The following is a 15,668-nucleotide window of genomic DNA, read 5'->3' as shown; positions in this document are numbered from 1 at the left end:
TGGATGATAAAATAGATATTCCTAACCACTGGAGGACTCGTCTCTGGTTGCTTGCATGGCACCAGCACATTACTTTCCAAAGTGTTCAAGTAGACGGACTTCCCCTCGCGGGTCCAGTAAAAACCAGAACTCCCAAGTTGCTCCCAACAAACAGGAAGTGTAGTTACAGTTGCTCTGTTTATCAGTAAAGCTTCCTGCCCACAGCCTTATCTTGTCCACAATAGTGGAGGAATGGGTAACCTTGAGGAGTTGTTGAGAATAGCAGACAACTGTTTCTGAGATAAGCTGTAGACATGATGGCCACAGCATATATACGTAATATAATAACACTTATCTCAGGTCGCTGCTTCCATTTGAACTGCCTGTTTGTGATTCATGTGGCTGCTTAGGCACTAAACCGTTTCCGAACTTACGCCAAACCTTCAGATCTGTGGCTAGTAGGGCAACTGTTTCTAGTAGGGCAACATTCAAAACAACCACCTCTGAAGGTGCTTTGTCAAGAGGCACAACTGGGCTTTCTGGTTTTTTCGTTTCCCTTCTCACCCAAGAAGCTTCTTCAGAAAAAAAACCTTGAAAGTCCACTTGCCTTTTTGGGGAAAAAACCACCTTTGGGGCAACCATTGCCTGGATGCCTGAGAACCTCCAAAGAGAACCCATCTATAAAGTTTCTTCACCTCCATGATTTAAAACCAGAGAGAAAGTGTGGTTTTTGAGTTTTGGGGAGTCTGGGATGAAATATCAGGCAAGTGTCCAGAGTGGGTAAGTTTTCCCCTTTTTTTCACTCTTTGCGGGGGTGGACGATCGATCCTGCCTGGGGAACAGTTGAATTAAATAATAATAATGCAAAGAGGCAGAATAGCTGCCTGAGAGATAGAAAGGGGCAAGTGGAAGGAAGTAAATCGGATATAGATGAAATAATATAAAGCAATCCTGGAATGCGGTTCAGTTTGTTGCATTTGAAGAACGAGATATGTACATTAACCTGCATTGAAGGTATATGGAGTTGTATGTTGATTGTGGAGAAAAAATTAAAACAAAAACTTTTGGATTTTTTTTTTTTTAAATGCAAGTGGATACTTGCAGAGTCTGGCTTTGGTATTTTATGCCAGCGTTTCCCAATCTTGGCAACTTGAAGAGATCTGGAATTCAACTCCCAGAATTCCCCAGCCAGAATTTGCTGGCTGGGGAATTCTGGGAGTTGAAGTCCAAATCTCTTCAAGTTGCCAAGATTGGGAAACACTCTTTTATGCAAAACGGGGAGCCGGTTGAATGAAAGGAAAAGAAAAAAAAACCAACCAGTCCTTCTTCGCTGTCATACGTCGAAGGTTCCTAGTTCCCGCCTCATACCAGCTAGCAAGGTGCCGAGGTGAGTCAGCCTGGGGTGGCGGATCCAGCGCCAGGGAGCCAAAAAGAAGCGGCGGCGCCGGGCGAAGGAAACTTTGCAAGACTTTGCGAGGGAGAATCGCGGGTGTCCGCCTCGAACTCGGCGCCGGATCGGGGTGAGAGGGAGGATCAGCCGCCTTTGGGACAAAAGGGAATTGGGGGGGGGGGGGCAGCCCGGTTGACTAGCAAGGGGATCCAAATGGGAAAAGAGGGAGAGGAGAGAAAAATGGAGGTTTCCGTAATCGAAGCGTCCACGCCGCCGAGGACAAACCCGCCAGCCCGCCCACCCTCGCTTCTCTCGGGAGACCCCCGGCGTCTCTGCACGACCAACCAAAAATGACTGAATGGTCGTCTCGGGCTCGCTGCCTTTCTCCGGCTCCCTCCCCCCCCCCCCCACAACCCCTCCGATCCTCCAGGGAAGCGCCGCTTTCAAGGAAGGGAAGGTGTTAAGAAAAGAGCGCGGCTGGGTCAGGTACGGACGAGCCTGAATAGCGAGCGGTCTATAGTACCAGTGTTTCCCAACCTTGGCAACTTGAAGATATTTGGACTTCAACTCCCAGAACTCCCCAGCCAAGGTTGGGAAACACTGGTCTATACACACGCGCATAACGTGCATGTGTGCAAAAAGTAACGGAGTTGGAAGGGACCTCGGAGGTCATGTAGCCCGACCCCCCCTGCTCGCACCAAGGGACCTGTCGCAGGGATTCGAACCGCCGATCTGCCAACCTTTCCGATCTACTCATATCTTATGTATGGATATGTATACAGTATATATATTACACACACAGTGCGTGTCCGCTTGGCCCCCGCTTGCTTGCTTGCTCAAACTGCAGCCTCGGCGCAAATGCGCAGTTGACAAGTCTGCTTGGGAGGGAGGGAGGGAGGGGGGAAGAGGCGAAGGAGGGCGGGGGTTAAAAGGCACGTTGTTTTCCCTCGGTTGTGGGGCTTCCCAAGCCTCCGCGACGGGCTTTTCCGGGACCGGCTTATTCCAGCCTGCCCAACGCCGGGGTTGTCTTCTTTGTTCGCTCCGCCGGCAACCTGAGCGCGATCCGAGAAGCCCGCGGGAGGAGGAGGAGAGCGGCAGACAATGGTGGAGGAGCCGCTCCGCGAAACACAGACCGAAAAGTAGGAGCATGATGAGGAGCAAAAACCGGCTCTAGCCGGGAGGCGCCGGAGGAAGGGAATTGAATTGACGCCGGACTGCGAGAGCGGGTGTGTTTTTTGCAAGGCGCGACGGTGAGGGGGTGGCTGGTGGCTCTGCTCGCTCAGGTCCTTTTGTGTTTGTATTTTTTTAAAATAATAAGAAAGAAAGCAAAAAGAGAGGGAAGGAAGGAAGGGCCTGCGGTCGCCTTTGTCACATCTCCTCCCTCTTTGGCAGTAAGTTCAGCCTTCCGATCGGTTGGAAGGAAAATGCAATCTTGCCGGGTTGAGGGTGTGGGATTGAGCCGCCTTCGGTGGAGGGGGGGGCATTGAGGAGGAGGAGGAGGAGGAAGGTTTCCGGTGTGAAAGTTCTTTCGGCTCAGCCATTGATGGGGTTGCATCCTCGCCCTAACGGGAAGGGAACCTCTCGGTGCGATGCGCTGGAGGCTTTTGGAAACAAACAAAAAAAGATGAGAATGTTATCAACCACTGTCTTTAGCATTGAAGGGTGGATGTGGGGGGCAACGTGCAAGCTATAAAATACCCCCCCTTTTCCTCAGTGTAAAAAATCCTCGTTTCATAGGGATCCTTACTTGCTCATTATGATGATCCCTATTGCAAAGACCAATATTTGTGTATGTGTGCAATTGCTGGGAAAGCCTCTACCATGATTGATGTGTTCACGTCACCCCCCCTTTTTTTTTGCAAGCTGTTTCGCAGCCTGGCAGAGCAAGAAGTACATAGTTGATACAAAAAAACCAAGGCCTTTGGTGGGTGGGGGGGAAAGCTGTCCCATATTCCCACTGAAATATAAATGGAGGAAGCTGACAATCTCTCTGCCTTGTCTACTCTCTCCTCTCTTAACTGATGTAGGAAAGGTATAGATTTTGCCAACAAGGGCTTTTTGTTTTGAGAATTGCAGATGTATTGAAAAGCAGGCAAAATACAGGTGAAATGTTTTTAATTGTATGATTGGGTTTAACACAGAGCCCTTATTTTTTTCCTCTGGAAAACCCTGTTGGCTTTAATAATTGTGCAGTATTCATCCAGTCAGTTTTATTTTAATAAATAAGTCAACCTAGCAAGCTAAGGGTACAAAATCTCGGTCCAAGTGAATATGTTGTATTCTCTGTTAAGATTCCCTTTTTCTGTTTTCTTTTTGCTCTGTTAATAAAATACTAACGCTATAATCTCCTCTCCAGATTAGCTTTGAGCTGGAATTCTTGCTGGTTTAGGCTGCAGCCATGAGATACTCAGTACTTCTGAAAGTGAGTTCAAGTCACTTATCTTCTACCCCAATCTGGAAGATAAAATCAGATGTTTGACATTCTCTGCTTCAGGAATGTGTATTCCACTAGACTAGTCCATGCAGGGTGTTGAAAATGGTCAAGAAGGTTTTGGGTTTGCAGTGTCTGAAAAGGAAGCTGTTGGATATATTTTTTCACAGGTTAAATAAAAATGACACCCCAAGACTTAGTACTCTTAATAATAAGAGTGAATTGGATATAGCATTTATGAATAGTTGTCCCATCCTTAAAGATCTGAGGCCTACGTTGTAGGAACCAGCATACCAACTCTTTACTTTCTTGGAAAAAAGTTCTCTTCTGTTTATTTATTTATTTGACTTCTTTGCCGCCCAATCCCGAAGGACTCAGGGCAGTTTGATAAAACCTATTTTTAAAAAATGTTTTACTTTGGCCTCTTTAGTAATTTTACTTTTTCAGACTTTTTATATCTATGTCCTTTGAACTAACTGTCATATACCTTTACCCTTAATTTTTCTTGTATGGCCGTATTTGGTTTTATCCAGTTCTGTTATCCATTTCTGGCAGGGAAGTCTAGAAGAAGGTGCTGCATTCCTTTTTGCTTTATGTTTACTCTCAGTAAAAAAAAAAATAATAATGTGGTGATACTGAGGTTGGAAAATTCCTAGAGTGATGAAAAATCCTGGAAAATTTGGTGGTAAAGAAATATAAGGCCTTGAAGACATTTTGAATTCCTGTTGCTGTCAAGCTATTGGTTAGAATGTCCTTGGGAAGTTCTGCAGAACTAAATCTAGTTCTCTAGTGATTCCTCAGGCTTATCCTGACAGTACCCAACATAGTTGTAGACCAACTACAGTTGTAGTTGGTCAAACTCAGTTTCATTGAGAGCCATATCAAGGTTGTGTGGGGAAAGGTGGGTGTGGCCAGAGTGGGCGTGGCTAGCTTGACATCACTCATGTGAGAGGCACCTGCGTTGGCTCGGGCACTCTGCCAGCGAAAACTGAACTCTGTTTTCGCTGGCAGAGAGTTGCAGGAGGCCGTTGCAGCTGCAAATGGAGTTTGAGAGGGCTGCACATAGCCCTCCCAAGCTCCATTTTTGCTGATAGCGGCTCCGCAGGCCAGTCCTTCATTGTTTCCAGAGAGGCCTTGGAGGCCAGATCTAAGCACCCCGCGGACCAGATTCAGCCCCTGGGCCTTGAGTTTAACACCCCTGTTGTAGACAGTAGAGAAGGGTATAGTTATAGAACCCGCCTGGCAAAATATTCTTGTTTAGTGGAAGGACTGTGTACATTCTTCCTACTTTTTTCAAGGCTTATCAGATTTATCAAAATAACTTGCATGTTACCAGAAAGTTCTAAAAAATATCATTACCCCCTTCATGTTCAGTCTCAGTTACAGAATGCTATGTTATTATGCGTAAGCATAGTTCTTTGAACTTCTTAAACCCTTAAGGATGATTCTTCCATTTTCCAAGAAAGACTGGACAATAATTATGTTCATGGACTGTCCTGAGCTCATATGTGGCTTGTTTCAGATGTGAAGCCAGCCCCTGTAGTGCATTAACTATAATTTACATCTGAATTAAGCCATTATAACTTAATTCAACAAGTGATGCCTGAAAGAAAGCATTGCCTAATGTAATGCATGAATCTATATAGTCTCTGATGATAAACCTTGAATAATACTTTTATGCCATTTATTTCTGAAATTTTATCAGGAGAGAGGTGGCATACAAATCGAATAAATTATTATTATTATTATAAATATTATAAATATTATAAATATTATAAATATTATAAATATTATAAATATTATAAATATTATAAATATTATAAATATTATAAATATTATAAATATTATAAATATTATAAATATTATAAATATTATAAATATTATAAATATTATAAATATTATAAATATTATAAATATTATAAATATTATAAATATTATAAATATTATAAATATTATAAATATTATAAATATTATAAATACTGTATTATAAATATTATAAATACTGTATTATAAATATTATTATTATGCAGTTTGCCAGGAAGAGAAGAGGTAAAGCAATGTCCTCCCTGAAGTATTCATCAACTTTTTGGAGCTAAAATAGATACCGTATGTTATGTGTCTACCAAGTCATTATCAAATGGTTTGGCAAAGTTGGATATTCTGCACCTAAATATTCTTAATGGCTTGAGAAGAAATCTAAGAAAAAATCCCATCTGGTTAAGTGATTGGCAGTATGAAGCTGTTGGCATGATGATCTGGGTATGACTTCATTTTTAGGAAGAGTCTATACCGATAGCCCTTGGCTTACAAGAATTAGTGACTGTTCAAAGTTGCAACAGCACTGAAAGAAATTGACCGATGGCTATTTTTTCTCACTTATAACCATTGCAGATCAAAATTGGGATGCTCGGTTCATATTTACAACAGTTTCAGTGTCTTCCTGTCATATTAAATCCCCTTTTGTGACTTTCTAACAAGCGAAGTCAATGGTTGTAGCAGGCTGCGTACTGGTAGCAGCCGCCAGATTGCGCAATTTGTGCACAACCGCTCCATCATATTTTTAAATATTTTTTGCTTCACATTGCATGCGCAGAAGCAAAATCTTGTGGGAGGACGTGCATGAGATTTTGGTGATTTTTTGCTTCCGCACATGCACAGAAGCAAACAATTGCAGAAATCTTGCGCAAACGTCCCATCACAAGATTTCAGCACGTTTTTGCTTCCTGCTCATGTGCAGAAACAAAAACAATGGGGACATGCACGCATAGCTCATGCGCATGCAACACAACCAAGGAGGGGTGGCATACAAATCTAATAAATTATTATTGATATTATTATTGTTGTTGTTATTATTATTATTAATATTATTCACATAGCACATCAGTAGCGGTGGTAGCAGCAATCTGCTTCTGGTTGTAAGTGTGAAAAATGAGAAGAAGTCATTTTTTTCATCGTAATTTTGAATGTGTAGGAGATGACCAGATCAACCCCGAAGGAGGGGTCAAATGCATCATCAGTCATGTGCCCTCGCACGCCCACAAGAGATCTAAGTCCAGCCCCACCATGAATTCCTTTCTTAACTCCTGCATTTCCCGAATTTCTCTTGACTGTTAGTAGTTCAAATCCTTGTAGTAGAGGGCATAAGTTTGCAATCAATTGTTATACTCATTTGAACTGCCCAGAATCTCCTGATTTTTCATGCACTTGACAGAATGGTTGCCAAATGAACTCTTGTAAATTGAGGACTACCTGTGTTTATGTATTGATCTAGCTTTTCAATGAGGTTTTGGGTTAGAGAGAACTGGGATAATCCTCAATAAAGCCCATATAAATTGCTAGGTTGGACATTTCAGATATTGGGGATAGTTAGATTGATGGATGGACAGACAGGTGGATAATTTTATGTTTAAAGCATTATATACTGTACATGCATACAATCTTAACTTTTAAAGCATTTTACAGTGTAAAAGTTTATATTTAAAAAGACAGCTGCACAGATATATTTAAATTGTGATTGTGTTTGTGTGTGTGAGGTTGTTGTCCAATGCAAAAGAGGAAAAGTAGGTGAATGCTTCCAACATCTTATCTTGGTTTTGTTTGTTTTGCTTTCTTCATCTTTCCAAGTTTTGAAAAGTGTTGTTTCATAGAATTCTACTTTCATTGAAACCAGGGATATAAGGCAGCATTTATTCATATTTATAGTTACTGTGTATTTTGCATGATGCAATTGCCTCTTAAGCAGGGCTGTCTCCAGATATTTTGACAAAAACATATTCTGGCGCCCCCTATGGTTCAATTCATCATCTAATTTTGTTAGGGGTTTCAAAAAGGCACCTTCTTGGGTTTTTTTTCCTTTCAAGTTTTTGCTTTCAGTTTTCAGCCTTGAACATTTTTACTTTTCTTGAATAGAATCAAGAGTCCATAATTTTATTTACATCAACATACATTGTTATCATATGGCAACCGTTCCTCAATATTATATCTAGCCCTTCAGCAGGATTGCTGGCACTGGGAATGTGCTATTATTACTTTTTTGCCTTTTTAAAAAAATGTGGTTTTAAAAGTCTTTTTTAATTTGAGTTAATAGATGGTAGATCTGATGGAGTCTTCTGAAGTGGTGGGTGGAGTCTTAAGAGATTGGCTAGCATGAAACCTGTGAAGGGGAGGAAATGACTTAGACCTGACTTTTCCTAAATCCCTGAAGGGTTTATGAGCCTTGGAGTTGCTGTGGTTAGAGTGCAGTACTGCAAGCTGCTTCTGCTGACTGCTGGCTGTAATTCACCAGTTCAAATCTCACCAGGCTCAAGGTTGACTCAGCCTTCCATCCTTCCAAAGTAGGTAAAACGAGGACCCAGATTGTTGGGGGAGATATGGTAACTATGTAAACCGCTTAGAGAGGGCTGTAAAGCACTGTGAAGCGGTATATAAGTCTAAGTGCTATTGCTATCTGATTGTTCTCTATAGCAAGGGTGTCAAACTCGGGGCCTGGGGGACAGATACAGCCAATGGGGTACTTAGATCTGGCCTGAGGGACCACCCTGGAAATAGGTTTTTTTAAAAATCTTTATTAATTATTTACGTTAAAAGAAGAAACAACTCATTGACAGAAGAAAAAATAAATAAATAAGAAAGGAAACATACGTACATACACTCAAGACGAAATAAAACATTATGCTTTATACATAGAGTATTTTTGGTATCAGAACTTAATAAGCATACCTGCTGGATTGCAGGATAATTGGTTTTTGCAGCTTATTCATTTAAAACAATTTTTGTTCTTATTTACTAATTCACATAGATCTCCTTAATTTATTAATATCCATTTCTCTACCATTCCTTTCATTTCCTCTATGTTTATTCTATGGTATAATGGTGCCTTAAAACAACAATATTTACATTTAACAACAGTTTGGTTTTTCTCTCTTCATTCTCCCCCCCCCCCATTTTAATTTGAATATGTATTCACGATGACAGTTTTAGTTATTTGTATAATTTTTTTTTGTTATCCAGACATACCACCTGTCCCAGGTATTGTGAAATTCCTTGGTATCTTTGTCCTGTAGTTCTTGGGTGAGCTTGGTCATCTCTACTACCTCATATATCTTTGTTATTAGGTTAAACATTGTCGGGAGGGTCCCCTGCTTCCAGTGTTGGGCGTATATAATTCTTGCTGCAGTTGTTATATGTAAAATCAAATGTCCATCATTTTTTGTAGTTTTATGCCTAATTATTCCAAGAAGGAAGAGCCCCAGTTTTAATGGTATTTTTTCCCCTATAATTTGTTCACCCTGGAAATAGTTAATGACTGGCCTGTGCTGCCTCTGTCAGTGAAAACAGAGCTTGGAAAGGCTGCATGTGAAAATGGACTTGCGAGCTCTGTTTTCGATGGCAGAGGATTGCAGGAAGCCATCACAGCCAAAAATGGAACTTGGGAGCCTGTTTTCTCTGGCAGAATGCTTGGGCCACCACAGGTGCCTCTGGCCACGAATGTCGTCAGTCTGGCCATACTCACCCTGTCCCCCTGAGGTCAAACGCAATCTTGATGCAGCCCTCAATGAAATCGAGTTTGACACCCCTACTCTAGAGAGTACAGTTGGTTTGGTGAAATTCTTGTAAATATATAAGAAACTTCTCTGATCAGCTCATGGTGCATTTGACAGAAACAGAATGTGTTTGTCCTTTCGTTGCGTTTTTATTTGTTAAATATATAGATGGGTTGGACGTTTGCCTGACACAAGGCATATCACTTTAGTAACATTCTCCTATTATTAAATTGTTTCTGCATTAATTTTCAGTGATACTGAAAAAATGCAGTGGTTCAAAAAACTGCTGAGAATTTATACCTTTAGCTGATATTATTGCTACCCTGTTTCCCTGAATATAAAACCTCCCCGGATAATAAATCCAATCAGGCTTTTGGGCGCATGCGCTCAAATAAGCCCCCCCCCCAAAATAACCCCCTCCCCAAAAGTATTTAACCGCATGCACAGCTGGTCCCCACCATTCCCTCTGATTAGGGTTAGGGAGACAGAGCTGGAAATCAGGTAAGATGGCAACAGGAGCTTCATGCAGTCCAAAATAATAAGACCTCCCCGAAAATAAGGCCAACCATTTATTTCGGGGTTCAAAAAATATAAGACAGGGTCTTATTTTCAGGGAAACACAGGTATCTCATCTGAAGATAAGGTAAAGCAACCAGCTCAAATTGCTGAAGCATCCATTGTATATTGTAGGCAAGTCACAAACAGCTCCCAGGTTATAGGAATAGAAAGAGAACTGATTGTAAACCTGTTGTGCCGTTTTTATCTAGTAATGTCTGAAACAATTCTGATTAAGTTCAGCATTTGGGTTAAATTAAAACGGTGGTGTTGTACTGGCAGCACAGACGCTGCTAGGTATAAATCCTGGTGAAAGATTAAAAAATGCCACAGCTGATGTGATTTTTGATGCGTCTGAACTGCAGAAAGAAGACTAAAGACTTACAGTAAAGAAGGTTAGGAGAAGGTTAAAACTGATCCTGATGATGTGGTCAGATTGCGGCGCATTTTTATCCCATTTTCATCTTCAGATAATTTTTTAAATTGAGAGTGGAAGAGATGATAACATGTATTATAAAGATAAGAATTTTGTGACCAATGGTGTTTCAGTATCTTTTCTGAGACACCTTGTGGTTTACAATAAGGATCATGAAAATTAAAGGGGAGCGGTGTTAGCAGAATGTTTAACCTAGGCAACTTTATGTGCATTGTGTATGTGTTTGCATGTAAGGCATGCATATAATATGAATAATTGCGATTCATTCAGAAAGCTGTAATAGTCTTATATCCAAGCATAAAAAAGCCTATTGAATCTCAGATTTTTATAAAGAGTGGGCTCATAGAAGGGTTTCAAACAAAGCAGGAATTGTTTGTTATTTCAAAAGCATTGATATGTATCTCAGTTGCCCTATTGTTAAAGGTTGTAATTCTAGTAGTTCAAAAAAACCCACATCCTCTGGGTTGAATCTTTTGGGTTTGGAATGCTAATTAATGCATTGTTTTTAAAAGCTAATTACTCAGCCCTTTTCTGAATGCTTCTACTGAAACCTTTGTCATTATAAACCCAGTCCATTACTAATTTCAGTTTCGTCTACATGGACGTACATTATAAATATTCTTCAAGTTACCAACCTTGTGAAGTTATGATGGTGTTGAAAAAAAATGAATTACAACTGGTCCTCACACTTAACACTGTTGCAGTGTTTCCGTGTTCACATGATTGTGGCCTGCATTTATGATCGTTCCCAGGGGTTACGTGATGGCCTTTTGCAAACTGCCCAGTCGGCCTCAATGGGAAAAGTTGGATTCACTTAAAGGCCATAAAGTTGAGCGTGGCGACGAGGCGACTTTCTACATTGCTTATTGATCAGTTCTGGTTCTAATTGTGGTCGTAAGTCGAAGATTACCTGTAGATTCTAGTGTAAATGTTTAGATGTATCGTCATGAGAAAAAGACGTAAGAAGCCAGACGAAGCCTTCTATTGATACAATTGCTCCAGCGGTGGGATGCTCCACCCACCTACCTGGGACACTCCGCCCACCCACCTGGGTCACTTCGGCGCAGAAGTGTGCACACAAACCAGTAATAAAGGGTTTTAGAACCTACTACTGAATTGCTCCCATTAGCAGGGGAGTTTCCCTATATCTTCATGACTTCAAAACTGTGAAGATTTTAAGTAACTGAATTTAAATACGCCTGGGATAAACATACAGTGTTCCCTCGATTTTCGCGGGGGTTACGTTCCAAGACCTCCCGCGAAAGTCAATTTTCCACGAAGTAGCGGTGCGGAAGTAAAAACACAATTTTTGGCTATGGACAGCCAAAAACTACCCCCACGCACCCTTTTTCAAGGCAGCGCAAGGAGCAGGGCTTGAAATTAGGGCAGGGAGTGACGAAAGTGCGGAGGCCGGCAAAGATTGCTTTGAATGTCGGCTGCCCCCGCCCCCCCAGTGCCTCCAGCCCCCTCGCCACTACCGCCTGCCCGCCCGATCCACCCCTCTCACCGGCTTTCTTCGGACACGGGTTCTCCTGCAGCAGCGCTGGCGGCTACGGCTTCTCATCCTCCTCATTCGGCCGGTAGCCGCTCTGAGCGCTTTCAGAATGCCTGCCTCGCCCCTCTCACAGTCCCTTAGCTGAGAGCACTTTCGTCCCAGCTATCCACGAGGGGGCTGCAGGAGAGGGGGGGCAGGCATTCTCACAGAGAGGGAGAGGGAGAAAGAGAGAGAGAGCAAGAGGGGGGAGAGTGGAAGGTAGAGAGAGAGAGAAAAATGATAGAAAAAGTGACTCTTGGTGATGACGTATGACGTCATCGGGTGGGAAAAACCGTGGTATAGTAAAAAAAACCGCGGAGTATTTTTTAATTAATATTTTTTGAAAAATCGTGGTATAGCGTTTCGCGAAGTTTGAACCCGCGAAAATCGAGGGATCACTGTATATCCATCCTAAGATAAAATACAGGAAATAGTATAAGGGCAGACTAGATGGACCATGAGGTCTTCTATGTTTCTAAGATTTGAGGAGCACCTCCAATTAGGGAACATGCAGAAGAAAGAAAGGGAGGATTAAGTTTCTTAGCCTTAAATGACTTCAGTTTATATAATGTTGGAATTTTGCTCAATGGCTTATGAAAACTCTTAATTTGAAACATAGCTCTACAGTTTATACGAAGTACGGTATTTTCTTTTTTCTTTGTCCAAGTCTTGTTGTAAAAAGGGGGGGGGAAACCCTCAAAAAATAACAATTGAAACCAGTGAAAAGTAGAAAGTTCCCTCCCATTCATTGCTCTCTTTTTTTTTCTTTCTTGTCTTTCCCTCCATTGTTTTCATCCTGAGTTAACATGACAAGAAGTTTCATAATATATGACGCAAGACAAAGAAAAAGGCAGAGTTAGTTTTGCAAGTTTTAACCCATAGAACAGGCATTTTGAATGTCTTCTGTCTGTCCTGTGCTAGCTATAATTGATATATGTTTTATTTTTTTATTATTGATTGCTTGTTTTACTGTTTGCCATTCATTCAAAAAACTCAAAGGAGGTAGTAGAAGATATAGCTGCTATATAATTTGCAAATATATAAATATACCCTGCCATAGGCGTTGTTGTTAATAACAAAAAATGAGGAATAAAGGCAAAAATGAGTCCAACAGCAAGATCTTTTTGAGTCCAATATTAAATCCCAGAGGCCTTGTTCATATGTTATATTTTAAAACCTATTTCTAGAAGCAACCTTGGCAACAATATCCCTTATCTTGAACAGAACAGACATACGTTAGTTTCATTAATTATAATTATTTCATTATAATTTAAGAAATTAATGTTCTGTTCAAGATCCAATGCTTGGATCATTCTGTCCATTCTTGGATCCATACATTATGATTAATCTTAATGTGGCTTGTATGGTTTGGACTTGGTATGATATGAATCCAAGCAGTATGGTTTTCAAACATTGTTTTATAGTTTTATGTGGCGGAACAGCTTGCTTACATTACTGAGTAATGTCATTGTGTGAAAACCACCAGTATCATCAAAGTGCGAATACAGGAAGTCCTTGACTTATGACCACAATTGAGCTCAACATTTCCAAGCGAAGGAAGACATTTGTTAAGCAATTTTTGCCTTATTTTATGATTTTTCTTACCACAGTTGTTAAGTGAATCACTGTAGTTGCTAAGTTAGTAACATGGTTGTTAAGTGAATCTTGTTTCTCCAATGACTTTGCTTGTCAGAAGGTCGCAAAAAGTTAACATATCACCCTGGGACACTGGAACGGTCATAAATATGAGCCAGTTGCCAAGTGTCCTAATTTTCATCATGTGACCATGGGGGAAACTGCAGTGGCCATAAGGGCCATAAATGGCCACAAACCACTTTTTCCAATGCTATTGTAACTTCAAACAGTCACTAAATGGAATGTTGTAAGTCAAGGACTACCTGTATTGGTATAAATGTATTCTGTTAAATTATAAAAAACTGCCTAGAACTGCGGTGGGAAACCTCTGGTGGCACATGGAAACATACTGGTAGGCGTGTGAGCTCAGGTCTAATGTGCATGTGCATGCCAGCTAGCTGATTTTTCAGGCCTTCCAGGTTTACTGAGAGTCAGGAAACAGGCTGTTTCCAGCCTCTGGAGGGAGCGGGGAAGGCCTAATTATTATTATTTTGCTCTTCCTAAGCTCATAGGCCAGTGATGGCGAACCTTTTTTTTGCTCAGGTGCCGAAAGAGCTATCGCTCATGCCTAACCCCTGCCCCCCCGGAGGCTCTCCGGAGGCCAGAAACAGCCTGTTTCCTAACTTCTGGGGGGGGGGATAGGCTCGTGTTTCGCTCTGCCCAGGCTCCAAAGGCTTTCCTGGAACTGTGGAAGGGTAAAAACACCCTCCCCTATTCCACCCAGAGGCTCTCTAGAAGCCAAAAACGCCCTCCCAGAGCCTCTGTGCGAGTCAAAAATCAGCTGGTCAGCACACACATGCATGTTGGAGCTGAGATGGCGCAACAGCTCATGTGCCAGCAGATATGGCTACACGTGCCACCTGTGGTACCTGTGCCATAGGTTCGCCATCACTGTCCTCAGCCTTCCCTCTCCTATCTCCGGAAGACCCCTGGAGGCAGAAATGGCCCATTTCCAACTTGAAATTGGATGTTTCCAGCCTCCAGAGGGCCTCCGGGGGGAGAGGCCATTTTTGCCCTCCTCAGGCTCCAGAAAGGTTCTGAAGCCTGAGGAGAGCGAAAAACAGGTGTGCCCTCATGTGCCGGGGGGGGGGGGGGAGGTCACATATGTATAGGTGTGTGTGTGTGTGGGTGCTGCATGGCGTCCCCTTGTGCCCTCCCATTTTGGCATGTGAAACAAAAAAGGTTGACCGTCACTGGTCTAGAACAATGCTTTGTACATTAGAATAATCTTTTGCTATTTAAATATATTTTGTAGGAATCTATGAGGCTCCATTACTTATAGCACTTAAATAAAAGGCACACTTCCTATATCAATAACTGATTAAATCATCTCATTTGTTTCGAGCATTTATGCAGAAATGTTTGGAACAGGAGAGTGAAAAGAGTAACGTAACTCTATTCTTACTTGCTCAATTGTCATGTGAGACTGCGATTTGAATATAGATTGGGACGGGGAGAACAAAAGATCATCGTGTTTATAATATATTTAAATTCTAAATGATAAACATGTATTCACTCCCCCCCCCCTTTTAAAAGGAGAAGAGTATTTTTTCTGAAGTTTCAAGTAACTTAGTAATTTAGAACAGATCTCCTTGTACCTGACTTTCAACTTTCATCATGCCAGGTATGAGAAGAAGCCATAATCAGGAGTACCAAACTGGCAATGTGGGCTTTGTTAAACATCTATTTCCCAAAGCCACCAGTGTCCCCATAATCGTGCTAGGTCCCAATATGAGGAGACAAAGTTAGCACCAATTGTGAGTTGATGCATCAACAGTGAAGCTGTTTAATATTATTGATGGAGCGTTATGGACAATGGCGAGATTGGAGATGATACAGAAGGATAAAATTATGCAAAATGAGGTATATAAATATAAGATAGTAGATGAAAGAGACTTAATGAGGACGAGAATCGGAACGCAGTGTACCTATTTTGAGAATGGAGTAAGCAAAAGAAATGTAAATTATTAAATGCACTAACATGCCTTGAAACTCTCTGTACCTTTCTATTCATGCAAATCATTCTTACTTCCACCACATCTATTTGCCATTCATACTTTGCTTTTTGCTCTTTAACTTTTTTTGAAGATTTCATCTGTTCCGTCTACTTAGTTTTTGTGATTTTTTTGTCTTCCTCTGAAGCTGTTGACGCATCTTCCACATAT

At 41.4% G+C, this 15,668-nt stretch overlaps 1 protein-coding gene across 8 annotated transcripts in view; it reads left to right on the top strand.

Moving 5' to 3' along the window:
• Positions 1-15,668, top strand: part of LRRC8D (leucine rich repeat containing 8 VRAC subunit D) — a 116,564-nt gene that overhangs the window by 34,530 nt on the left and 66,366 nt on the right. Inside the window, exon 1 of one of the 8 annotated variants that reach the window (XM_070746598.1) lies at positions 1,322-1,366. The exons of 4 other annotated variants lie outside the window; for them this stretch is intronic. The gene's annotated coding sequence lies outside the window, so the exon portion shown is untranslated. Of the gene's footprint in view, positions 1-1,321; positions 1,367-1,413; positions 1,500-2,266; positions 2,596-15,668 lie in introns of those variants that run through there. 3 more of the 8 variants (XM_070746595.1, XM_070746600.1, XM_070746602.1) reach the window with 3 other exon arrangements.

This window comes from Erythrolamprus reginae, chromosome 3 (genome assembly GCF_031021105.1).
Source record: "Erythrolamprus reginae isolate rEryReg1 chromosome 3, rEryReg1.hap1, whole genome shotgun sequence".
Classification (NCBI taxonomy): Eukaryota; Metazoa; Chordata; class Lepidosauria; order Squamata; family Dipsadidae; genus Erythrolamprus; species Erythrolamprus reginae.
The sequence above is the reverse complement of the archived record's forward strand: the minus strand, read 5'-3'. Positions and strand labels throughout refer to the sequence as shown.